The following is a 26,407-nucleotide window of genomic DNA, read 5'->3' on the forward strand; positions in this document are numbered from 1 at the left end:
TTGGGAGTCTAAAATATTTGGAGGGAACCAGGCTGGGGAAGGCTGAGCTAGACAGAAGAAGTGTTAATTTTTTAACAGTAACTGTGTTTTATAATGTTTTTAACTGTTTTTAGAATGTCTCTTTTTTGTTAAATTGTTTTGTTTGCTGCTCTGGGCTCATTCAGGAGTAAGGGCAGGATATACATTAAATTAATAAGAGAAATGAAGAAGAAGAAGAAGAAGAAGAAGAAGAAGAAGAAGAGGAAGAGGAAGAAAAAATAATGAAGCTTATGCCAAAACGGTTTCCTCCTTGGTGCTTATACGACCCAGCTCATATTTCAGTATTTCTACACAATAAAGCACTCATCAACAAATCCATCTAGTTATATGACTATGTCAAAAGGTTTCAAGATACATAGGTACTTCCTGGATACAATGTTTAAGTCCTATTCAAAAGCTGGTATCCAGAAAAACAGGCTTTGAGGAGTAGAATTTGGCAGTAGAGAGTAAAGAACAAGGAATATGTTCTGCTGTCTATCAGTAGGCCAGAAGAAGACAACACATATGGCAGGAAATAAATTATATTTTTTTAAAAAAAAATAGGGGAACAAGCAGATTATTAGATTTAACTACAAATTCCTTCTAAAATTCCAATTCCACAAGTGACTTTCCTGAACTCACGATGCAGATAGTAGTATATCATTGCTTCCTTTAACAGAGAACTTAGGATGCCTGGAAGTGATTTGGGACCACACAAAAATAAGGTAGTAGTTTCTACATGTTCAAGTGATTCCCTAGGTATACAGAGATAGATAAACTTATAAGCTAAAAGGTATTCACTAACAGGCAAAAAACCTTGAGGTTAATATGCTCAGAGGCATGTTACCAAATTCTTCCAAGCTACACAGCAAGTGGATTGGACTGTGAAAGACCAACCCAAATCGGGTTTGTATTTTAACAAATTTGTAGGGCAGTACAATATCTCAGAGATGAGGTCAGGTCTCCTGCTCCCCTGGTGCATTCACTATAGCTGCCCAATTTCCCTGCTTTTTAAAGTTTGATAGAAATATCTGTGGGCTATAGGTATGTTCTTGAACTGCAAGGTTTTTTGCCTATTAGTGAATTTCTCTGCTTTTTAATCCATTTTTGAGTTCAGGACTATGAGTTTTGTAAGCGTCTTTGAGTTCAGGACTATGAGTTTTGTAAGGTTTTGTTTTGAAATGAGCTTATGGGAAGCATCAGAATGGCATGGGGGGTATTTTCAGTTTAACAATACCGAATGTGAAAAATCGAAGCTGGCTATAGCATACAGCCTCTCTCATGACCGTATAATTTTAAAGACCCAAAAATGTCTGATAAGGACCTGTGAGCTTCCATGACTTATGGAATGTTGATGGCAGTTGAATCAATAGATATAATAAATTCTAGACTAATCCATTGTCTGGAGATGGAACTTCCTGGTTTCATTAGATCCATTTTTTCCTCCCCATGGGCAAAAGTAAGTGGCCCATAGAAGAGAGTGGAGAAATTCACTTCTTTTTTTGTAGCTGTGACTGGGCAGCAGTGTGCGCACCAAGAAACAGCAGGGTAGCAGCAAGGTCATATTTCAAGTGAAAAAAATTAAGGCAACAGCTGCATGCAAGTCAATGAAGCAGAAGGCTTTTGCATGCAACTGAGTAGTGTATCTGGACTGCGAGAGGGTCAGAGGCAGCAATTTAAGTAGACTGACCTTTTCTGTAACCCAAGGGTGTCCTGTATAGGAACTTTATGGATAGAAATCCCAAACACCCTCAGATCCACCTCTAAACCACAATATTAATAGCAGGGAGTATTCAAGGTCGGTGTGACATGGTGCATCACTTGGTGTGGGCTGTCACCACTGCTCCCTCCTCTTCCTCTATGAGCCCTTGCCATCTTTTCCCCTATTCTCCTCCTCTCCCCTTTTCCCTCCACCTTCTCTTGCCTGCTGCTATCGCAGTGCTACTCTGCCTCCACCCTCCACTACCTCCATTCAAATGAGGGGCAAGGATGGTCCCAATGCAGTGCTCTAAGGAAAAGGCACTTTCTCAAAATGAGGTATTCTGGCTGAAGGGGTCACAGAGAGGGACTAAACTGTTGCCACTATTTTGCGAAGGCAGTGGCAAACACTGTTAAAAGTTTAAAACTCTCTGATAAACTTCAATAAACTTTAAAGCTTTCGCTGCCTGTGCTGCTGCTTACCATGCAGATCACCTCAACCACAATGCCTCACCAAGGAAGGCCCCCTTCCTCACAGTGAGAAACAGTATTCCCAAAGAACCCTGTTGGAATCCTGCCAGCTGCTTTCAGATAGCAGTGGCACTCCATGGCCTGCAGCAGGGAGGTGGGCAGCAGCAATAGGCAGGTAGTCAGATGACCACCAGCCAAGCTGTAGCCACCCATGGACAACAGATGAGGTACACAATCTGTTACCCCTTATGAACTGCTGCCTTAGGCACATGGTACACGAGACTTCATTACAAATCCAGGCCTAAGAGTATTGTACTCTCATCACTGGGACACAGCACCCCCACCCCAGCCTGCAATATGGCAGCACCAATGGCCTTAGCAGGCCAATTCTTTCAAAAGTTTAAATTTCTAGAGAATGTGTGAGGGGGAGAAAGAGAGGAGGAGGATGGAGGGCAGCAAGGCAACCAACATGCTAAAGCCCCAAACAAACATATAGGAAGTATCTTGCAGATGGGGATGAGGGTTGGGAGGATGCACATGAGGTTAAAAGACCCCATCTCCTATACTATACAGTGATATTTCATGAAAGAGAGGAGAAATAATATTTTTTCTCTTTCCCACTCTCCAGAAACCTCCTTACCCCAATATACAGCAACCAAATTGTCAGATTTGGGGCTAGCAGATCCTAACAAAGCTCTTGTTCCTGGTTGGCTAAAAGGGAAAGTGTCTGGGTCTGGTGACATATGGCAATATTTTGTGGCAAGAACTCCACTGATTGCCCCTAAAAGTGATGTGGCTCACCCATGCCAACATGTACAGCAGTGAAATAGTGCAACAAGAGAATGGTGTGGTTTCTACATACTTGGGATATGCCAGATATACAGCCCCCGGAAATAAGAAGGATAAGACATATGTACTGCTTGGCAACACAACAGCAGAGTACAAGCACAAACCTGCTATTTCCATCTCTGTACCAGAACTGTCACTAGAAGCTAAAATGATGAAACTGAGGTATAATGAGAAGACCTGATTCACTAGAAAAGACAATAATGCTGGGAAAAACAGAAGGGAGTAGAAAAAGAGGAAGGCCAAACAAGAGATGGATTGATTCCATAAAGGAAGCCACAGACCTGAACTTACATGATCTGAACAGGGTGGTTCATGACAGATGCTCTTGGAGGTCGCTGATTCATAGGGTCGCCATAAGTCGTAATCGACTTGAAGGCACACAACAACAACAAAAACCTTAAGGCCTATCAGGGTGGAAAACTAGGGTTGAAGGTCTGCTCCCTTCACAATTTATATGAGGGGAACTGTGGACCTCCAGATATTGCTGAACTACAACTCCCATGATCTGACTACTGGCCACACTGGCTAAGGCTGATAGGAGGTAAGTTCAGCACTTTCTGGAGAGCCACAGGTACCCCAACCCTTGGTGTAGTCAGTTCTTTAGTGGTGGCTAATTGGGAACAAAAGAGAAAGTGCCTCCTCCAATTCAAATTAACCCATCAAAAGGGATATTTAAACTGCAAAAGGGAGCATGTCTCTTTTCTGCTGATTTAGATGTGTTGTGTGCAACCATTCTGTGTTGTGCCACACCCCTATAACAGTCATTGTGTGTTATGCCACAGCCTCACAGCAGTCATTTTCTGACTGGTGCCCAAAATTCCAAACTTGGTCACTGGCTCAAAACATTTGGCAACTCTCTCTCTCTCACACACACACACACACTACATAAGAGGGACAATTTCCTCACCCTTATCCCTCCCACGTGTGACTCCTCACAAGCTCCCAAACTGTATCTGTTATATCCAGATGAAATCAGACAGAAGCATTAAAATGAAGGACCTGTCATCTGGGATGTTTCAGATATGTAGGTTGTCACAATTTCTGGATTATGACCCAATCTCCCATCCTACAAATGACAGTTAGATTCACCTGAAGTCTGCAACAGTTGTTTCTTCATCTACACTCCAAACTAGGAGACTTCACATCAGCAACTCAACAGTACAGAGCTCCCTAGTCTGGTACCAGCTGCCTGCCCAGTTCAGACCTCTAATCTCTCCAACTTTGATTTAATGTGGCAATTATTGGTAATGTGGTTTGAAGGAGATAAATGCCCAATACAGGGCTGGCTGGCACTGATGTTCATTCCACTCATGATGCGAGAACAGTTTTAATTAAAATCCCCTTTATGATAAAGGAGCTGCTTGACTGGATGTTTCTGTGCAACCCTGATATGGAGATTCTTTTAAAGCGGATTAGAAATCAAAAGTTTTTCCCCTTCTTGCTGCTGGCAGCGCACACACACACACAAAGCTAGAACACAGTCACCCTGTTACCCCAAATGCAATTCTTTTAATCCAAGAATTGCTGGGATCATACAAAGCTGAAGCAGATACCAATCTTTCTCCAATCAAAAAATCAAATTCTGAATCCTAAATGCAAAGGAAATGCTGATGCAACAACAAAAAAGTCTGCTAAAAATCTCAAAAAAAACATTTTCCCCTTTAAAGGAAAAACAATATTGCTCTGTTTATTTGTTATGCAGGCAGTATTGTTTAATAGGGGATTACAACCAGTAATATAACATGTGGCAAGACAGAAAGCCAGATTTATTCTATTTTAAAGAAAATAGAGTCAGTGTCTAGATATATGAAGGAATTTAATTTGGCGGAACTATACAAGTCCCAGTACAGATCGGTTTGACCGGTTTTAGAACTGATCTATTATTTCTTATCAAATAACAAAAACAGTAGGTGGGAGATAATTTGTTTGATTTCACACAAAAGCTTTCGTTACTTACAAATCTCTGCTGCCACCATTTTTATGGGAAATACTAAAATGAGTATGTTATGTCTTATCTCCCCCCCCCCATTTCTTTTGCCAGGAGCTATCTGTCACACTGAACAATTAACCCCATGCATCAAAACATAAAAGGAAGCTGAAACTTTTCTAGATGGCAGACAGAACAAAAAGGAAAATAAAGGACCCCAAATTTTAATACACATCTGCTGTTCTTCTCAAGGTTACTTTAAAATACCAAATGTGTGTCAAAATAAAAATGCAGATTTAAGTAACTGAAATTCTGCCTAGCTTTTGAAGTATGTTAGGCAGGCGCCATCTCTGCTATCTTTTCGGTGCCTTTTGAAGACTTTTCTCTTTCAACGAACCTTTTAGGTTGAGACCTATCCCAGTCTGCATCTGTGTTAGAATTGTTTAATATGTTTTTAATAATGTTTTTAACCCTTTTCTAAAGGTTTTTTTTAAAATATTTTTAACACTGTTTTGTTTTAATGTATTTTAAGATCTGTTTTTATGATGTTTTAAAGTGTTTTTAGCTCTTTGTTTGCTGCCCTGGGCTCCTACTGGGAGGAAGGGTGGGATACAAATTCACTACTACTACTACTACTACTACTACTACTACTACTACTACTACTACTACTACTACTACTACTACTACTACTACTACTACTACTACTACTACTACTACTACTACTACTACTACTACTACTACTACTACTACTACTACTACTACTACTACTACTACTACTACTACTACTACTACTACTACTACTACTACTACTACTACTACTACTACTACTACTACTACTACTACTACTACTACTACTACTACTACTACTACTACTACGAAGAAGAAGAAGAAGAAGAAGAAGAAGAAGAAGAAGAAGAAGAAGAAGAAGAAGAAGAAGAAGAAGAAGAAGAAGAAGAAGAAGAAGAAGAAGAAGAAGAAGAAGAAGAAGAAGAAGAAGAAGAAGAAGAAGAAGAAGAAGAAGAAGAAGAAGAAGAAGAAGAAGAAGAAGAAGAAGAAGAAGAAGAAGAAGAAGAAGAAGAAGAAGAAGAAGAAGAAGAAGAAGAAGAAGAAGAAGAAGAAGAAGAAGAAGAAGAAGAAGAAGAAGAAGAAGAAGAAGAAGAAGAAGAAGAAGAAGAAGAAGAAGAAGAAGAAGAAGAAGAAGAAGAAGAAGAAGAAGAAGAAGAAGAAGAAGAAGTCGTCATCCTGGGATCTCTGTCCTTTGCCAATACCTATATAGGTGACTCTGCATCTGTGGAATATGCTCCCCAGTGAGGTCCGCCTGGCACCTTCATTGTCATCCATTCGGTGCCAGGTAAAGACATACCTTTTCTCCCAGGCATTTGATTGAGATGTTTTGTTTTAATATGCTGCCAAACCTTCCTGTGGCTGTGTGGGGGTGCTATTGCTATTGTTTTGCTATTGTTTATTGTTATGTTTTTATAGTGTGCTTTATTTGGTTTTGTTCTAACATTGTGTAAGTTGCCTAGGGACCCACAGGTAGTAAGCTAATAGTAGTAGTAGCAGTAGCAGTAGTAGTAGTAGTAGTAATTAATAGCAATGGCCCAAATATTTGAAATAAAAACTGAGGAACGTGAGTTGGTCACTAGGGCGCTACTATACAAAGTCAGCCTTCATAAAATCCAAACAAGAGCAAAAGGAAAAGCAAGTCAGAAACATCACTATGAAGGCACAATGCAGGCTGGTGAACAGGAAAACAGCTTGGCGCAATTAACAAGATTAAGGAAGGCTTTAAAATCAGGACAGCACACACAACAGGCAAGATTGATCTTTACAGGATTAAAGACAGAATCCGACTAAGAGTCCAGTCATCCTGAGATCAACATCATGTAATGGGATTAAATCAAGAGCAGCTTTGTTTTTAACTGAGTGCACAGCATCTGTACTACCACCACCACTGTAGTAAACAGCAACGGAGTTTCACAATGACAAGATGGGATTTGTGACACAACACGGCCAACTATATGCACACTCCTGCAGAAAAGGATATGAAACAAGTTCACAGAGAGCAGTGACTTAGTACATAATGCACTGGCCAAACATCTAAAACCACAGTAGGCTTACCACGGATAGTCTTGGCAAGACATAAATCTTGTTATGGCACATTTGACAGGAATTCCTCATTATAAATGGGAGAAAGGTAACCACAGCTGAAACTAGGCATGCTGAGTACTGAATCCTAATAGCATCTACTGATTATCAAAAATCAAAGAAACAGCAGACGGGAGGTCCTATATTTCATAAAAAGATTTCCAGCACCTTCTCAAAGATCCCACGTACAGATTTTAAAAATATAAACAAAGATAGTGTTATATCTTAGTCCTACTCATAAGAATGGGTGGTGTATGGCTAGAAACTGGCAAAAAGGTAAACAGATCGTGCAAAAGAACTTATGAACTAATTATTTAAAAAATCTGAGCTTACATAGTTTATCCACATTACCCTAGTACTATGTTATCTTGGACTGAGAGATAATGCATGAGCAATAAAACTCTTTCCTTGTGATGTAAGTGAGTGAGTGAGTGAGAGAGTGAGAGAGTGAGAGAGAGAGAGAGAGAGAGAGAGAATAATATACTGAGAATGTCCTTACCTTACCAGCTAGGATACTACATCACATCAAATATCCACCCTATGTTTTCAGAACTAGAGTGCTCTAACCAAAGTTTGTGCAAAGTTCAAAGGTTCAGATTACTACATGCTGCACTCTGTAAAGCTCTCCCTGTAATTGTTATTTACTTTACTAAGGGCACTTTTTGCAGAACGACAAATGACACAGCACCATGAGTAAGAGCATGTTGCTAAGACCCAGTTTGGCAGACTTGGTTTTTAAATCCCCAGGGTGGTACTGCTGATGAGCTCAGAGACTAAGGGGAGTGAGAAAGAAAATATTCTAGTCAGCCCAAAGAAGCTCACAATTTAGCTTGCCTCGTGTACAAGATACTGTTCACGAAAAGATTACAGAGGAGCAAAGCAGGCGTTTTTGGAATATGTTTTCACTATTCTTCATTAAAGACTAAATCAGTAGGTCTGCGTCAAAGCTCCATTTTCATGAGGCACTGAGGGAATAAGTTATTATAACTGATGTATGTGCATGTGAAAGAAAGCTGGAAAAGTTTGCACAAGCATGCTTTCTCAGCTTAAAAACTGGGGGGGGGGGAGAAGAGAAATTATTAGACCAGAAGTACATTTTAACTTAGCCTTCTTTCAAAGGGCTCAGGGCAGCATACATGAACAAAATGTAAATGTACTGCCTTCAAGTTGATTCCGACTTATGGCGACTCATGAATAGGGTTTTCATGAGGCTGAGAGGCAGTGACTGGCCCAAGGTCACCCAGTGCGCTTCATGGCTATGTAGGGATTTGAACCCTGGTCTCCCAGGTCGTAGTCCAACACCTTAACCACTACACCACACTGGCTCCTATACATGAACAATACCAATACCCCTTTTATCCTCGTAACAATCCTGTGAGGTAGAGTAGGTTGAAAAAGTGGGCTTCATGACTAAACAGGGATCTGAACTCAGCCCAATATTTTCTACAGCAGCCCCCCTAGTCAAATATCTATACCACACTAAACTCTACATTTGCAGTGTTCATTTGAAATGCTAGATGTGATAGGCATAATTTAAAAACAACAACAATGATGTATACCCTACACTTGCAGACTGAAGATTCTCCGATAAATTCTAGAGAAAGAAGAGTCTTAAATGGTATGCAGATATTACACGTGCATCAAAACAATTACTGGAAGAATGAGGTGGAGGTAATAGCTGATATCCAACATTAATCATACCCAAAGTAGACCCAATGAAATAAATGGCCTTATGTAACCTAAGTACAGTGATTTCAATGGGTCTCCTCTGAATATGACTATTAGATATCACCTAATGTCTGAAACCCCACACCCTGAGTAGAATAACTCAGAGCAACAATCCAACCTGTTGGAGAGGGTGCCGGCAGCCAAGTACATTCTATCACATTTGGTGGACATGTCCAGTGGTTAAACAATTCTGGACTAAAGTATTGTATGGGAAAAAAAACTCTTCACGGGACAGACTCCAGTCCCAGTCTTTCTTATGGCCCTATTCAAGGCCGGTTCCAAAGGGCGATCAGGTGGGGCACTGGCCGAGGGCTCCTGGGGCTGCTCCCCTTCCACGATTCGCAGCAGGATTGCTGCCGCAGATCGCACAGCGAGATCTTCGGGGCTCCGCCATTCCCTTGCTTAACCTATCTTGTTCTGCAGTTGCGCATGCAGCACTGCCCTTAACAAAAATGGCAGCTGAGGTTTCCCTAAGGGGCTGAAGCCTCTGCCGCCATCTTCGCTGATGGCATGCATGCGTGCTGCGCGCACACATCCTTGCCATCAGCTAAGATGGCGACAGAGGCTTCAGCCCTTAGGGAAACCTCAGCTGCCATCTTTGTTAAGGGCAGCGATGTGTTTGCAACCTCAGAACAGCTGAGAAAGGTAGGTTAAAAAAGGGAATGGCAGGGCGTGCGATCCACGGCAGTGATCCTGCTACAAATCACGGAAGGGGAGCACCGGGACCTGGGGCAGGCTTGTGCCCAAGGGCCCCGGCACATCTGGGGCCGGCCCTGGTCCTATTATAAATCCTCACTGAAACAATGCCACAGTGATCTTTAAGATTTTATTACTTTCTATTTTTATTGTAGCTCATATTGTCACAGCACAGAATTAGAAGCAAATCACTTGCAATTTAACCAAGGAGTGGTATAATCAAATCTGGACAATTGTATTACTGAAAAAAAACTAACTAGGCAAATAAAGAGAAGGAATTATCTCATTTAGGAGAACATGTTCTATGAGTAATTATTCTGTTTTATAACAAACCATATCTAGCAAAGAGCATGATTGTATACCTCCCGCTCTTCCTCTCTACCAATGTTCAACAAACCTATGGAAATTATTATTTCAATATGATGAAACACAAAGATATAATTTTTACTTTTCTATAAGATAATATGCCTTTTCTTTATTAAATATATTAGTATACTTATGCTCCATTCATTTTTCTTTGTTTTAATTTCGTGTCAATCCTTATGTATAATTCCATCTTTATGTTCATTTGTGTATATTTTTTCTACATGTTACATGAATTGCAAATTTTCACATAAAAATATTTCTTTTAATAATTATTTATGTATTGAATAGTATTTCCCCATGCCTATAGAAGACACAAATAAATCCAACACCAAGTGGAAGAGTGTTCGGAACCATAACTTGCATGGCTACAAAAGTTCTATGTAGATACAGCTACAACCATTGCTGAATGCTTTTCTCCTAAACAGATGTGTCCATTGGTAGGGAGAACTCTGTGCCAATAAGACAGTACAAAAGAATATAGCAGGACAATGTTTGTTCCATCCAAAGCAAGGGGGGGTTCTCTCTTAGGAAACAAAGTCTCTCAAGTTTTCCAGCACTGCTCTGCACAGGCACAGAACCCATCTGTATGAGAATTCAGAGACTAAGAGTAAACAGCTTTACAAAAGGATTAGGTGCATAGCAGATAGCTGGCCACGATACAACATAACAATGGACCTAGCTGCATAGAGGATTCCTAGGTTCAAACAAGAACCTCTAATGCAATGTGGCAGTTTACTTCTAAAACTGAGGAAAGTTTGAAAACCAGTTTGCAGTATCATATTGCAAAGAAAACAAGTTAAGCATTCCACTGAACTATGCAAGCAGTTCTTTGCATCCTTTACTATCCAAACAAGTAGCTCAGCAATGAAGTTCAAAGAGACAATATAAGTAAGTCAACCAGGTGCCACACACTAAAAATAGTGGATTTGTATTGCTCATGTCATGCAACACAATTGCGGCCACAATCAAATGACAAAATGTAGAGACAGATCACTGGCCTGATTCCTCATTATCACATTATTGAAATTGCACCATATATGGTACTTCAAAGAGACTATAAGCACAGCCAGCATTTTCATACCCAAAGAAACTTACAATGTATATTTTGACACCAGGGAGAAAGAAAAAGAAGAAAAATCAACACGGAATTTTGTTAATGTTCTTAAACCAGCAAGAAAACTTCTGTGTTGTCCTCAAGCACACACATCTTCTTTCCCTTAAGACAGATCTATTCCAACCTTCTAGAGAAAAATGGTCACCAAAACCAGACATCATGATCAAGGCCGGTACTTTTCTGCACTTCTACCTATTACAAACTTCACACATTATGGCAATTGTTTGAATATGAAGAATATCAACTTCCATTTTTAACATCGCCAGATTTCTAGCCCTCGAAGTAACAGTCATGTTTGACAACATACGGGCAGTGGTACTGCAAACTAATAGGATGGGGGACAGAAAGGGAGAACAGCCTTACCTAGTTTGCTGAATCTGAAGGACCGTATCTTCTCATATGAGCCTGGTCAAGCTCTGAGGTCACCGGGGAAGCCCATTTCTCAGTCCCGCCACCCTCACAGGCATGTCTGTTGGGAACACAGGAGAGGACTTTCCTAAGGAGACTAGACTGCCTTCCTCCCTGCTGTTCTTCCATCGGCAGGTGAAAACTTTTCTATTCCGACAGGCCTTTGGGAACTGACTGCAAGGGCTATTAATAGGGTGCTGTTTTACTGCTTTTTTATTTTGTATTTTTAAACACTGTGTTTTTAAAGGGTTTTAATTCTATAGGTAGTTGAATTACATTTTAATTATAATCTTCTGTATGTTTTCCTTATATGTTTTAAATTTATTTGTTTTAATTTTTGCAAGCCACCCTGAGTCCTGGTTCTGGGGGAAAGGTGCGATATAAATGAATAAAATAATAATAATAATAAATAGTAATAATGCCTAAAGCTGCAGAAATCACAGCAGGTTAAGCTTTCTAGAGCAGGGGGATGAGCATTACCACCTAATTAAGTCTACAGATAAAGCTGCTCTTAAAAGCAAAAAAGAGGTTAGTAAAAAGCTGGCAACCCAAGCAGGCAAATATCTCTAGAGGAAAAGTTTCACCATATGTCTACAATCCATGCCTGTTGTATCTACCTTGGAGCCTCTAGTCTAGTCCCTTTCTTGTTCTGTCCCTCCTGCTGCAAAAAAAGGGGAGAGGGCAAAATTCCACAAACCCCAAATGCCAAGTTCAGAATAAATTTTAGAAGTTGAAAACATTTATACTGGCATACATTGCATTCATTTACATAGTGCTTTTTTCTGATTCCAGAATTCTATATTTGTTTGGATTCAGAAACTAGGCTTCTGTTCAGATTCTTCTTTGCTCAGCGCCTCTAAGTTTCTTTGCTTAAATGCGTGTGCCATGCCATTGAACATATTTATATCTATGTGTAATGTTTATTTCAATACTAATAGCAAGATTTGCAAGTTTTCTGACTGCTGATAACAAATAATGCTTAACATGTTTACAAGGGGGAAAGTACACACAGTTTGCATAATTAATACTGAAAACAGCATAATCTAGTGTCTAAGCATAACTTCCATGACACAAATTTAGATTGCCCCATTGAAATAATACTGGAGTTTGGAGCACAGAGTATTCCCAACCCTGCTTATTTTGGAAAGTGAGAACAGTTCACATTGATTGACTGAGTTATCACTTACTCACCTACACTAGTAAAACTAGTCTGCATATGCAATTCAAGCTCAGCATGTGTAATCACTGAAGAAAGTTTACACAACATTTGTGTGTCCCAATTCTGGTAATCCTAGCACTGCAGCTAGGGTGTCCTTGCACCCAGCTTCTGACCACATATGCCACAATTACAAATTACCTTTGATAACTTCAATGGCTGGAATTCAACTATCATATAAATTTCTGTTGTCAATCCCTTTTTTTCTCAGTACTGTCCTCCAGTCACACCAAAACAACCATCTAAAAAAGATCTATGTAACTGCATGACATCTATGAGAAAAATATTTTTTTCCTATTTACAGGTATCAGGAAATCACTGCTCCTAAACTTCTTTCTTTCTCTCTCTCTCTCTTTCTTAGAAGCGTACAAGATCAAAAGTACTTAGTGATAAGAGAAGCAAGTTAAACTTCAATTTAAATACCTGCATATTTTAAAGAGGGGCAAAATAGTATGTAGCATATGGAGGGGATGAAAAACGAGGAAAGTCCAAAAGAGGAGGCTATACACGGTTGCACAAATCTTCAGCTTTCCAGTCCTTATATGTGCAAAGCGTGTAAGCTCTAACACAGATCTCTACTCACCCAGAGGTACATCATGTCAGTCTGGGTAATTCCAACCCAGTTGATGGAGCTGATCCCAGGATGCAAGAGAGACTTCAATAAAAATGTGGTCAGCAAAGTGTATGTTTTTTTTCGGGGGGGGGGATGGGAAGAGAATCAAAATTGGTCAGTTTAAGAGTTAAAGCTCTCTTCCTCCGCCACCTCTAGTTTACTTGGCTCTCCTGCATACGCTTTTCCCTCCCTCTCTCTGGGAGTTCCCAGCCCTGAGTGTCTGTCTGTACGGGTGTGTATACAGCTCACACTCTGCATCTGCCTCTGGGGAATTTCTCTCTTGTCATTCTGCTTCTAAAAACACAATTGCTGCTTCAGATTCTTGCAACGGGCAAGGCAGGGTGGGGTCAGCAGTAAACACAAGCCAGCTCCTAACACTGGAGTGCAATCACTTTAAAAGAAAGCTTCTCTTAACATGAATGAAAACCTCACTCTCTGAGGTCAGAGAAGCTAGACCTTCGTTTCAGCACTTTCCAAGCCTAGCTCCCTACACAGGAATCATAAAATAACCCAGAACACAGTTTGCCACGGCCAGTGTTGCTACATCCTAGCTGAGACTACACCAGTCAGCAGCATTAGTCACCACAGAAAAGCTATTTAATTCACTATTAATATGTATTTGTAAATTTGCCACTCACCTAGTTAAAGCACAGAGCAAACCACAGGAGTACTGGAGCTAAGTGGTTTGCCAATGCAATCTGCCCTAGTTACCAAGGGAGATGGAGGGGAAAACATTGTGGCATAATGAGAGGAGAACACAAAAATAAAATTACATTTTTATTTCACAAACTGCGGTAAAATGTTTTCAGCCTTCCATACTAAGAGAAAGTAGCAGAGAGCACCAGATCCCAAGTGCCCTGGGATCTTCTCTGCTTAGGAGGAGCTAAAGGGAGCTGCCTCTTGCAGCATGCACCCACATCCTAATTTCTAGTTCCAACAGAATTATCAGAAATGAGCCATAAAAAGAGATACTCATTCTTGAGGTGTACAGTAGGACTGGGAAGACAAGATTCAACAGGCCCTTTGGTAGTACTGTTTCAATCCCATCCCCAGTGCCCAAAGGACAAGTGTCACCTCATCCCACTAATTCCATCTCAAATTCCATCTCAAACTACTGCTTCAGCAAACTGGGAAAACAGGTTTGCCTCCCTCTTCGGAGGAAGAAGCCCTTTTGACTGCAAGGCCCCAGATAGTAAATATGCACAATCTAACAAGTCCTGTACAAGTCTTGGCCTTCTATATGCCAGTTCTACTATAATTCATTTGAATTAACAATTAACAACATAAACCAATCACATTCAGAGTCTGAAACTGTCTGAGACTCTAATACGGGGTATATTTACTTGCATCTGAACAGGAGGGAAAGCTACTGTACAGGAAGGCCATTTTATAAAATGCGAAACAGCAACTTTTTTTCATCTTCATATTAGGATTAATCCATTGTAAATACAAAAATAAACAAAGCAAACAACACGCAGACTCTTACAAGGGTTACCAACAAGGATTTTTGACCATGAGAACATAATATTAATCTCTGTAATTTAAGTTCAAAACGCTCTCCCAAGTTCTGGTATTTTCAGTTCCCTGCAAAGTAGGGCTAGAAATCTGATGCTGAGTCTCAGACTCAAGGATACCTTGAATCACTCAACTCTTTCATCAGAAAGATGGATAAAATCATTAACTGGGGATAGCTAGATAATGTCCTATATTCATGAAAGAACTCTGGATGTCTCCATTACTGGCCTGTGCATGTGCAGTTCCCCATAGGAGTTTGTACAGAGGCATTATTTGTTTGTTTGTTATATTTATATCCCACCCTTCCTCCCAGAAGGAGCCTGGGATGGCAAACAAAAATAGTAAAAACACTCTAAAACATCTTAAAAACAAAAGACTAAAAACATATTAAAACAAAACATATTTAAAAAACATTAAAACAAGGCATAAAGATGGAACACTGATGGTGACTTGTCAGAATTTGAAATATTTTTCCAGTATTTGTCTGTTTTGACAAATGCACATTGGGTTTAAGGATGGATCTATATGGTATAAGCAACACTGCATTTGTGTCATCCCAACTCTTTCCCTGTCCAACCAATATTGAACACGCTTGTTATACTGAGGCTTTTCCCACCTTAACCAGTCAATGATATGAAGTGAGGACACAGCATACGAAGTATGCAAAGTAAGTTTACTGATTGACTGATATCCCACCCTTCCTCGCAAAGGAGTCCACAGTGGCAAACAAGTGGTAAAAAACTTTTAAAACATCTACAAGTCATCTTGAAGACTGAAACAACAGAGGCGGAAGGGTAGCCTCCTTGAATGCACCATGGCTTACAATAGGACTCTCTTCCAAGTTGTTGGAACAGAGCGGGGCAGGTGATAAGTGGGAAAGTGTGATGGAATTTGCTGCAATGGTATATTTTATTTGTTAATAATTTGTATTAAGTAAGAGTTTATTTGTATTATGGTTTCATTGTGTACTATTTATAATACTTCTTGTGTTCTTTTTTCTTGTACACCACTTAGAGATATTTTTATATATTAAGCGGTATAGAAATAGTCTACATAAAAAATAAGTTATGGAGATAGATATCTCAACACAGGACTTCTATTTTCTGAGTGGCAGCCCTGTGTTTCTCATACACATATAGTTCCGCCCTAATGGAACATCAATTGCACATTTAATCACCCATCCTTCATAGTTCTAATAATTACAGAGCAGAATCTAGACCAACACAAAACTGAGAAGAAAGCCAAGAGTTACTAGAGCCAGCAAATAAAGTTGCTCAGAAGACCTCTCTTCTCTTGTAAGAGAAGTATCAATCCGATGGAACTGAAGTCATCCCTAGGTTTGTTTTCTCCATAAGCTAAGATTGAAAGAACAGGTTGTAGTCCCCCAAGGATTCTTTGGCATAAGTTAGCCCACCCCGCAAATCTATCATATTAAATCACATATACTTTCTTGCTAATAGGTTCATACACTTGCTTGCATAGTTTGATGAGTAAAGAGTTGATTGTCAACATTTTCATTAACACCTTACTGAGAATAAAAAAGAAGCCTTCACTTATATGTAAGTTTTTTTAAATTACTTTTCTAGACCACCCTGAAAACATCCTTCGTTAGACATGACATGGAATTTCCAATGCCTCCTTTAATCAATTCTACATGTTAGAACCAGTTGGTGACCATTTTAAGAGCAGCATCTTATAAAACAATTGTCGTCATTATGAGAAATTAATTTTGGAGCTACAAATATCTGCATGCTGCTTACTAAAATGCAGAGTAGGCATTTTATATTTGTTGGGATTATACCAGACCACATTCAATTCATATTTTTTATTACAGGGTCATACAATTTTCACTATAAAATGGAAACGAAGAAATTGGGGGAGGAAGTTATTGCAAGCTTAAAGTTCAATAGTAAGCAACTCCAAAGACGAAATCTTTATTTAAATCTCTAGCACTAGCCTACCAGTGAACTCCATTATTCTAGTAGGTTACACTTATTTCAGGCCTGTAAGATTTGAATCTAATAAATAATTAAAATGAGGTTCTGCATCATCCTAGTAGCTGGTATATAAAATCCAATCTCCTGTTTTGTTTACTTACACATTATAAACTAGAATCAGAACTAGCTCTACAATTAGGCGAAGCAAAGCAGCCACCTCAGGTAACAAATTTTGGATGTCATGAAAAGGTAGCAAATTGCCAGTCGTTTAATGTATTATTACTGCATTTTTACTGCCAAGGAGAGGTGCCTGTGAGATTTGCAGTCTAAGATGCCATCATAACTCGGCTGGCTGGAAGTGGGTGTCATTTGTTCCTCTGCTTTAGACAGCGAAATATCTTGGGCCAGCCTTGCTAGCAATAATGCTATCAATTAGGAGTATGGTTGATAAAAATCAATGATTTTTAAAAATCCACAAAATCAGATTTTAAAAAATTTAAATCTGATTTCAAAATGTTCTTAAAAGAATTAGTAAAACAAGAGCCTAGGTCAAAGATATCATCATGAATACTAATTATACAACTTCTAATTATATTCTATGAATATGTTAACAGCAGTTTATGGAGATGGGAGATAATCTGATCAGTCCTATTCTGCAGGCAGTATACATGAAGTGAATTTGGTAATCCGGCTCTTAACAGCAATAGCCTTTTCTGCAGGTGTAGAGATAATTTTTTCTTCCTATGGACTAATTCATAAATTGGGAACTGAAAAAAGCAGGAAAGCTTGTATTTCTTTTCCAGACAATGAACAAGGAAGACAAAGGTGAAGAAGAAGAAAAGTGAGTTAACTGTACTACCCAATATTTTAAGTTCTCATGTTGACTTGGTTGAAATTGCCTAAATTTTATTTTTTAAATAACTTTTCATTTATCTAAAAACTGAAATAGTTAACCATTCAAAAGTCCCTGTGTGTGTTTTGTTAATGCTGTTGTCTGTTAAAGAAAAAACTAACTAGAAGAATAAACAGTTGGGCAGAGACAGGCAACTTGTTGGAAGCCGGCAGGAGTGAGGCTGGCGGAAGGGGCTGCCACATCCAGCTGCTGCTTAGAATCCTCACAGAGGGGAAGACACTGGCTGCACCAGAAGGGTGCAGCGGAAGGAAAGAAAATACATGTTTCCTTTCCTGGTGTACCTGCTGCAGTGATGGAGGACTGCAGGAGGAAGTCCATATCACATGTCCCCCCATCAGCCCCTCCTCTAACATGCCTCTGGAATGCCCCTTTTTCAGGCTTTCCGCCAGCTTGCCTTACGCGGGGCTTGGCTTCCCCAGCAAAGCAGGCTGGGTCACAGCTCCACTACGGCGGAGTCTGGATGAAGGACTTCTACTGGCATAGCCCAGCTGAGCCAGGACCCAGCCAGCTCAGCCAGGGGTCCACAATATCCAACTCCCTTCAGCACAGCATAAATAGCAGTTGGATTGTGCCCGTATTAGTACAATTTAAAAGCCTGTTTGGTGGTGGTGATTCTGGCACATTATGACAAAAATATGATTAATTGAACAGTTGGAGCTGGGTTATCTCCTGAATGACTTCATAAGTTCATTCTGCTTTAGTACTTAAATTACCAAATTAGCATCTCATTTTTTAAATGAAATTAATCTGAAAACAATTCAGAATAATTGCTTAGTGTGCACTTACCTTCTGATGAAACCCACATCTCTGAATATGTATTGTTATATTAAACAATAATATACTTCTACTAAAAATGATGATTAAGTAGAATTTTCTTCACTAATGATTTTAAACCATGATTTAAATGATTAAAATTCACTCCTTCAGAGAAGCGATTTATATCATGATCTAAATCAAATCAAATTAGGAGGAAGCACATCAATTTCCTTGTGCTGCATTTACAAAGGAAAACTAAATCTGGTAAAGCATTATGCTAAGAGTCAAGGACAACTTTCCATTCTAGCTCCTTTGTCAATAGAAGAGATTCAACATCTTCAGTCCACTTTAGACTGAGTTCTTGTCATTCTTTTTTACTACATATAGCTTAGAATGCACTGCAAAGGAGTTTATGAGCCCTAAATATGGAGATGAAACTAGGAAAGAATTAGGTTCTAAAATTCACTTGTCTAGCCTTGAGAATAGATTATTGAAATGTTGGAGAAATAAATGCATGAAGACTATCTTCCATCTGTTTTTATGTTAGGAAACTTGCATAGGCTTTAAACTATGCATAATGGATTAATCTATTAATCTATGTAGTAACATGAACTTAAAAGGCATTTTGCAGTGACATAAGCAAAACGTAATAATAAAGACTGGTCCCTTACTCTTAAGAATCAGCCCAAAAGTGATGACTGAGAGGGGAGAAGCCCTTTAAAAAGACATTTGCCTGTAAAAACTATACTTCAGACAAATACAGCAGGTATAATTCCTCAAATACATAGTACAGTGAAGACAGAAAGATGTATTTTTCAGACAGTGTAAGATCTTCCTTTAATCGAAGAAAGATGCATTGCTACTCTTGAGAGAGGAGGAACACAAATTTCAAAGAACACAAATCGTAAAAAGCAGTACAAAACCGTATGGCATTGGCATTTCGGGTTTGCCAAAAGAAAGAAAGACATGAACTCTCTTACACTCAAGCGCTAGAGGAGAATTGTTCAGATTCTAACAAATTAGATAAATATGGCAAGATATGGAGGAGTTGTGTTACTTTTAACTAATACTAACACAGGTATCCACTAGGTTCTCATGACACTTGCACAACCACATTCCACACAGCATAACTGAAATAGAATCATCACTTGTGGAAAAGCACAGGATTATATTTTCCAAGTCATACAATACTGTTGTTTCAAGTACTGAGAAAATGAGATACTGTATTCCCGCAACAGAAATATTACTTTGAGGAAAGATATCTGAATTGCCCATTTTGAGCAAGAAGTGAGCAAAAAATCTCTGAAAGCCCTTAAGATGTCAGGATGCAACATACTATCTAAATGTATAACTTATAAATGGCTCCTTTTAAGGCTCTGTAGAGAAGTGAAGTGTGCCCCAAGCTCCAATGATGTTACTAGGGAAGAAAGATAAAAGGCTAGTAGATATACCCTGGCAGTTACATTTTGGTTTCTCCCTATTATACCTCTTAAGAGCTACAGCTGTCCTCGTAAACACACTGTCAAAAAGCTACACTGCATAGTAATGCAAGTGCACCTTCTTAGGCAACAAAAAACAGTTCATCATCACAAAGGGCCCCAAAGAGTTAAAACTGATAAAATTGAGCCAAGAACTAAACAGCTATCTTCTGTGTGGGTGGTGGCAGCAACTAAAGTCAGTTGTTTATGATTGGCTGTACTGCCGAAGAGGGAGGCGGAAGAAGACACAGGTCACAAGATCCTCTTTGGTAAATAGCAATATGGCATCTGCTCAGGATTTCATTTAGACTGTCAGATGATTCTGTTCCTTTTACCAAAGACCTTAGGAGAAGACAGACTTTGACCTAGGTTAAAAAGAAAGATGTTATCCTTTAATTACATCTTTCTTGCAGCACACAATCCAGCATGCAATTAATATTAGCCACAAAGAAAGAACTTTCCTGATGCCAGAAAATTAGCACTATGGGCCACCATTTATGGAATATAAACCCACCAATCTCACCCTAAGGGGGTATAACAAAATACTTAATCTGTGAAGTAAAAAATGCTTTTGAATTAAAAAGGAACAGCTGATACTTTAAACAAACGTAAGTCTGCAACACAGACTTGATCTGCCTGCAGTAGAGGAAGATTCTACCTTCTGTTCCAGGCAGAACCCACTAAGCCATGACTACTGCTCTACAGGTAGCTGTAAAAATATGCAAACAGGCTAGGGAGTTTGTATTACCCCATTCTTCTCCCTCCCCCTTCTGCATTCATCCAGGTGCTGGCAAAAAGACTGAACTGCTACTCCTTCAAGAGCTGAGAATCCCACTACAACCAGCATTTGTGAAAGGGGGAGTAGAGCAGAGACAATAAAGTAGTCCTCTTTTATGGGGAAAGATTTGGCTTCTCAAGTGAGAAGGGGGGATCAAGTTAGGTCACTGGGTTCTCTTAAAAAAATAAATTATAGCTGGAACAGAGGAGAAAGAACATAATAGTTTGCCATCTTTCCCCAATTCCAACTATGTTGGCCCAATTAGGTGGCTTTAATAAAAAGAAGAAACTCTGTATTTTTATAAATCATTAAATGCCTAGCACCCCTGAGATATGGGGACCAGAAAGAAACAAAACTTATAATTTGCTATTATTGCTTTTTACATAATGTTTAGGATGTCATATGCTATAGTACATGAAGGAATTCCTTATTTGCTTGTCTAGCAAACTAACAGACTAAAATGACTAAAGTTATAATAGGTCAACAAGCAAAGAACACTAGATACTGACCAGAATACTGTGCCAGGATGGAATAATTTGGATAACTTGAGCAGAGCTTGGAAGTAACTCATTAGAAATAACAAGTTACTTATAATTTATTCCTTTTTTGTGTAACGAGAGGGTAACTTCGTTACATTTTGCTTGCAACAGAACGAGTGGTAATTTCATTACTTTTCAGCTGCAACTGTAACGTTTCCGCATTACATTTGGACGTTATGGGGGGGGAAGCAGGGAAAATCTTCTGCTGCTGTGATTGGTGGAATGGTAGAGGAAAGACATGTGCCTCAAACTGGGATTCTGCGCAGTGTAGCTCTTCCCTCGTGCTCTGTGTTAGGAGGCACAAGGAAGTGGAGAGCCAGACTGTGCCGGAGGGCAAGGATGAAGTAGGAGAAGGCAGCAGCAGAATGGAGATCAAGAGCTGAGGTGAGTGACATGGGGGGGTGTGCGCGCGCGCCCTCTGCTTGTCCTGCTGCCGGCCTCCCCCCTCCCACCCACTCCCCCCTCCCGCCTGTCTGCATCAAAATGATGATGTATCAAAATTCATTTGCCTTTTAGCAAAACCAAACTGTAACTATTTGGAACAAGAGGATTTTATCCCATTACTGCAGGTCTGTGTGATTTGCTAATAAGTGTCCTTTTATGAGTTTACAAAAATAATTTATGTTAAGCACATAAAAAACCTGGGGCTGTATTGTCAGTAAAGCAAATGCCCCACTGTGTGCATCTTTTGAAAACAATTTTTGTTGTATTTTTTTTTTTACTTTGTTCTTGGTGCATTGTATTTTTACTGTATATTTTATACTGGTTATTTCTTATGTAATTTTTTTGGTAATCTGTTTTAATATGTTGTTCACCACTTTGGGGGCCTTTTGGCCCAAAAGTGACATATAAATAAACTATAAACTAAACTAAAACTAAACTGTCATCCCTTCCCCCTCGCACCTGTTGCCCCCTTGTGCCTGTTGCCCCCTCCCCCCTCACGCCTGGAGGTGCCCCCTTACTCTAGTAACTGTGGAGGTAAATGTAGTTACAGCAACTTCCAGCTAACCTTGGTGGAATTCTGACTTCTATCACTAAGCAATATGTTATGCTAGATATCAAGCCAGACCAAAACCTGAAGCAAATTGCACAGGTGCAATAGTGCACATTGCTCCTCCTTCATGGCTGAAATTAGCTGTACACATAAAGTTCAGAATTGTACATCCAGATTTGAAATGTGTGTTCACCAACAACATTACACAAGCATGTAAAACAGTGCTCCAATTGTCTAAGAATTCTTCTTTACAACACTTCACGGTGTTCTAGATCAGTGTGATATTTGTGTCATAATAATTTTTAAGGCTGAAATAGATCTCAGAAATACTTCAAAGTAGCCAGGGGGGAGGAAGGGGTTGTAAGGTTGACTGGAGCGATGGTGTTGGAGAGGGGAGTTAGCAGTTCCCCTATTTGCTGTTTTCCAGACCTGTTGCCCCTGAAATAGCTATAAACCCAACCTGTGCAAAAAAAAAAAAAAGTATTGCTATCATGCCTGCATTTTGTTTTCACTGAGATGCTCACTGCAGCTTCAGGGGTGATTTAATGTTATGGGGCAACGAGTTAAACCACACTTCCTCCTGCTGCTGCTGTTGTGTGTGCATGTACAACACAGTTGCCTGTATTTTTGGATTCTCCTTGCAGGCGCAATTATAGGGGCTGTTGTGATGAACTCCTGTACTTCAACATTTACTACTACCCCACTGGTTGCTGCTCCAATACAAGTTGTACAAACGTAGTTGCTTTTAAGTGGGAAAAAACTACTTGCAGATCTCCTGCATTATGGCTGTTTTAGCCCTTGCAACAACCCAAATCTATTGAACATTTCCCAAGACACCACAGTTAAATGAAATATTAATGTACATGAGGTATTCCAAGTGCACATGGTGTTTGAAACTTTCTGTACTTAGCTATCATGGCTAACAGACTTCATGCATTTATCTAATCCTTTCAAAAAAGTCAAATCAGCTAGTGGCCTTCACCAGATTTTATGGCAATGTCCTGCAAGTGAATTATGCTTTGTATGAAGTTGTTCACTTCTTTTTGTCCATTTGAGCCATTATATGGCACCATTGTTTATCTTAATTTATGCATTTCTTTCCAAAATATATGGCAAATATTGGCTTGAAATCAGTTAGTCTCTTTGATGCAGCTTGGATTGCCAAGTATTCAATGAATAGCTGACATGCATGTGCTCTTGTGGTATAGCTCCTTTTTGGAAATTCTGCCTTTAGAATGCAGATGCACAGCTTTACACCAGGCTTTGGTTGCTGCTTGACATGTTGATGAACAGCATTTGAGACAACCCAATAACTTTTAAGAACCCCAGTACTTTACCAGCTATCACCCCCTCAAGAAGTAACATAACTTCATAACATAACATAGGTTCATAACTTCATTGTAGATGTTTGCCAGTCTTTGAAAATATAAGCATTTAAGACTGTACCATCTATGTCAGGCAGAATGATATTTACTTTTTCTACCAGATTTTAACTTTTTTTTAAAAAAAACTGTGCCATGCTTGTAAGGATGCTTTTTTCAGCGTTGAATACCAAAATGTTTACTCCTTAAATGATGATCATTATTTCTAGAGAAAAGAGGGGCTGAGACTTTCAAAAAGATGGCATATCAGTTCCTGGGAGGATGGCATATCACTCTCAGGGGCACTTGTGGCCACATTTGGAATGCCCACACAAACAGCCACTAGGCTTTTAGCCACTTGGAGTAGCTGTTACCACTGTGTGTGTGCGTGTGATTTTGAAATGGAAAGGCAGCACTTGGACCTAGGGAAGAATGAATCTGTTTCAGCTTCTCTCCGTTTCTCGTTTTCAAGCCTTCAGTCCATTCCATTTCCACATTATTTGTGAATTCATATACATTTTTATGCAGCTTTCTCCTAATATACACATTTTTACAATCATTTTCCTTTCATGTAGTTTTGCTCATTATCTTTGCTAATATATGCATTTTTGTACACACTTTTTAGCTGGAGAACCGCATCACAAAATTTAGAGAAATGCTAATTTTTGAAGATTAGTTGTGTTTCTGTTTGCTTATTGATTCAAGAAGTGCAGATTAGGTAGGTTAGCTTTAAAATGCAAACTGAAGAAATTTATCTCCAATCCCTATTTAAAATCTGTATTTGATAGTTTTTATTTTTGAATTTTAATGTGGCATTGTGCTTTTGGAAGCTCTCAAACTATGAGACAGAATGGAATGGACTAGGATAGGAAGGAGTGCCTATGCATGAACGACAGCACATATGTTATGTGCCTTCAAGTCGATTATGACTTATGGTGACCCTATGAATCAGTGACCTCCAATAAGGTCTGTTATAAACCACCCTGTTCAGATTTTGTAAGTTCAAGTCTGTGGAATTCAAGTAAGTTCAAGTCTTTATGGAATCAAGCCATCTCTTGTTTGGCCTTCTTTTTCTACTCCCTTCTGTTTTTCCCAGCATTATTGTCTTTTCTAGTGAATCATGTCTTCTCATTATGTGTTCAAAGTATAATAACTTCATTTTCATCATTTTAGCTTCTAATGAATTTTTTTTTTATTTGATTTATATCCCGCCCTTCCTCCCAGCAGGAGAATGATAGTTCTGGTTTAATTTATTCTAACACCCAATTATTTGTCTTTTTCGCGGTCCATGATATCTGCAAAGCTCTCCTCCAACACCACATTTCAGATGAGTTGATTTTTCTCTTATACGCTTTTTTCGCTGTCTAACTTTCACATCCATACATAGAGATCGGGAATACCATAGTCTGAATGATCCTGACTTTAGTGTTCAGTGATACATCTTTGCATTTGAGGACCTTTTCTAGTTCTCTCATAGCTGCCCTCCCCAGTCCTAACCTTCTTCTAATTTCTTAACTATTGTCTCCCTTTTGGTTAATGACTGTGCCAAGGTATTGATAATCCTTGACCAGTTCAATGTCTTCACTGTCAACTTTAAGTTACATAAATCTTTTGTTGTCATTATTTTAGTCTTCTTGACATTCATCTGTAGTCCTGCTTTTGTGCTTTCCTCTTTAACTTTCATTATCATCATGGTCTGTGAGTGGGTAAGAGGCAACAAGGGAGGAGATGGAGAGTGAGATGGGGTGGAGTGGAGAAAACAATTGTTTTAAAAAATGGAGTGGAGGGGAAAAGGAGCCGGAGGGCAAGAACATTGATAAAGGAGAAGGAGGCAGCAGCAGAATGGAGATAAAGAACTGTGGAGGTGAAAGACGACGAATGCGTGCGTGTCTCTGGCTACTGTGCTGCATTTGCAGTATTTTAACTTTTTTGCATCTCAGGGGAAAATGTTTGCTTGGGTGAGTGTCCCTTAGTTGGAAGCAGGGCATGGTCCAGGAGGTGGTTAAATGAGAGAGATTATGCTGGCTGGCTGAGTGAGGGGGTTGCACTTGGTTTGACATGCAAATATCTGAGTAGTGGCCTCTGCCTCCCTCTCCACCTCCCTTACCATCGGAGAGACCACCATTGCTACCACGGATAAAAAGAATTATTCTACTACCTCTGTATGTGTGCGTTTATTTTTAATGTTGCTTTAGGCTACTTAGATGTGCAGCAGCCAAGGCCAGCACCTTGTAGGCGTTTTTTTTTAAAAGTAACTGAAATGTAACTGTAGCGATTACTTTTGAGAAAAAGTAAAGTAACCAGTTACTTTCAGAGCAATGGTAATTGTAACAGTAATTACTACTTTTTTGGGCCAAGTAATTGGGATATAGTATGGGGATTTCCAGTTCCACAGCTATACAACTATTCACTGACCTGCCTACAGAGCGAGAGGGACAGCTGGCATATTAGCGTTAGGGTTGTGTGCTGTCCCTTCTGGACCTGAACCACCCATGGATAATACTAATTAAAAAAAATATTTCCCAAAGAGGTGGGGAAAACGGATTTACAAGTAAGTCTAGATTTTTTATGTGTGCATGGAACTGCCAGAGCTGGAGAACAAATGTTAAGAGTTTCATTTATTAAAAAAATACTTACATGGACAGTGTAGTTTTGATTGTTTGAAATCATGAGACAAATAGCTCATCTACAGCCACATTTCAATTTGCCTTGGTGCTTTGAGGTCTTTAGATTGCAAAGCTTTTTAAAAAATTATTATAAACATTTTTACCTTTGGGGCTGATAACACTATTCTCCTTTCTTCAACTAGTACATGGGCTATGCAATTTTAAAAAGCTAAGATACATAGGATTCTAATTTTCCTACTGAAACACTGAGACATCAT

At 39.3% G+C, this 26,407-nt stretch overlaps 1 protein-coding gene across 10 annotated transcripts in view; it reads right to left on the reverse strand.

The window, feature by feature from the left end:
* The window catches only part of RBFOX2 (RNA binding fox-1 homolog 2), a 252,551-nt gene that overhangs the window by 156,611 nt on the left and 69,533 nt on the right, over positions 1-26,407 (reverse strand). The window contains exon 1 of one of the 10 annotated variants that reach the window (XM_061639009.1): positions 11,379-11,402. The exons of 8 other annotated variants lie outside the window; for them this stretch is intronic. The gene's annotated coding sequence lies outside the window, so the exon portion shown is untranslated. Of the gene's footprint in view, positions 1-7,610; positions 7,633-11,378; positions 11,403-26,407 lie in introns of those variants that run through there. One more of the 10 variants, XM_061639012.1, reaches the window with a different exon arrangement.

This window comes from Rhineura floridana, chromosome 8, assembly GCF_030035675.1.
Source record: "Rhineura floridana isolate rRhiFlo1 chromosome 8, rRhiFlo1.hap2, whole genome shotgun sequence".
NCBI classification, from domain to species: domain Eukaryota; kingdom Metazoa; phylum Chordata; class Lepidosauria; order Squamata; family Rhineuridae; genus Rhineura; species Rhineura floridana.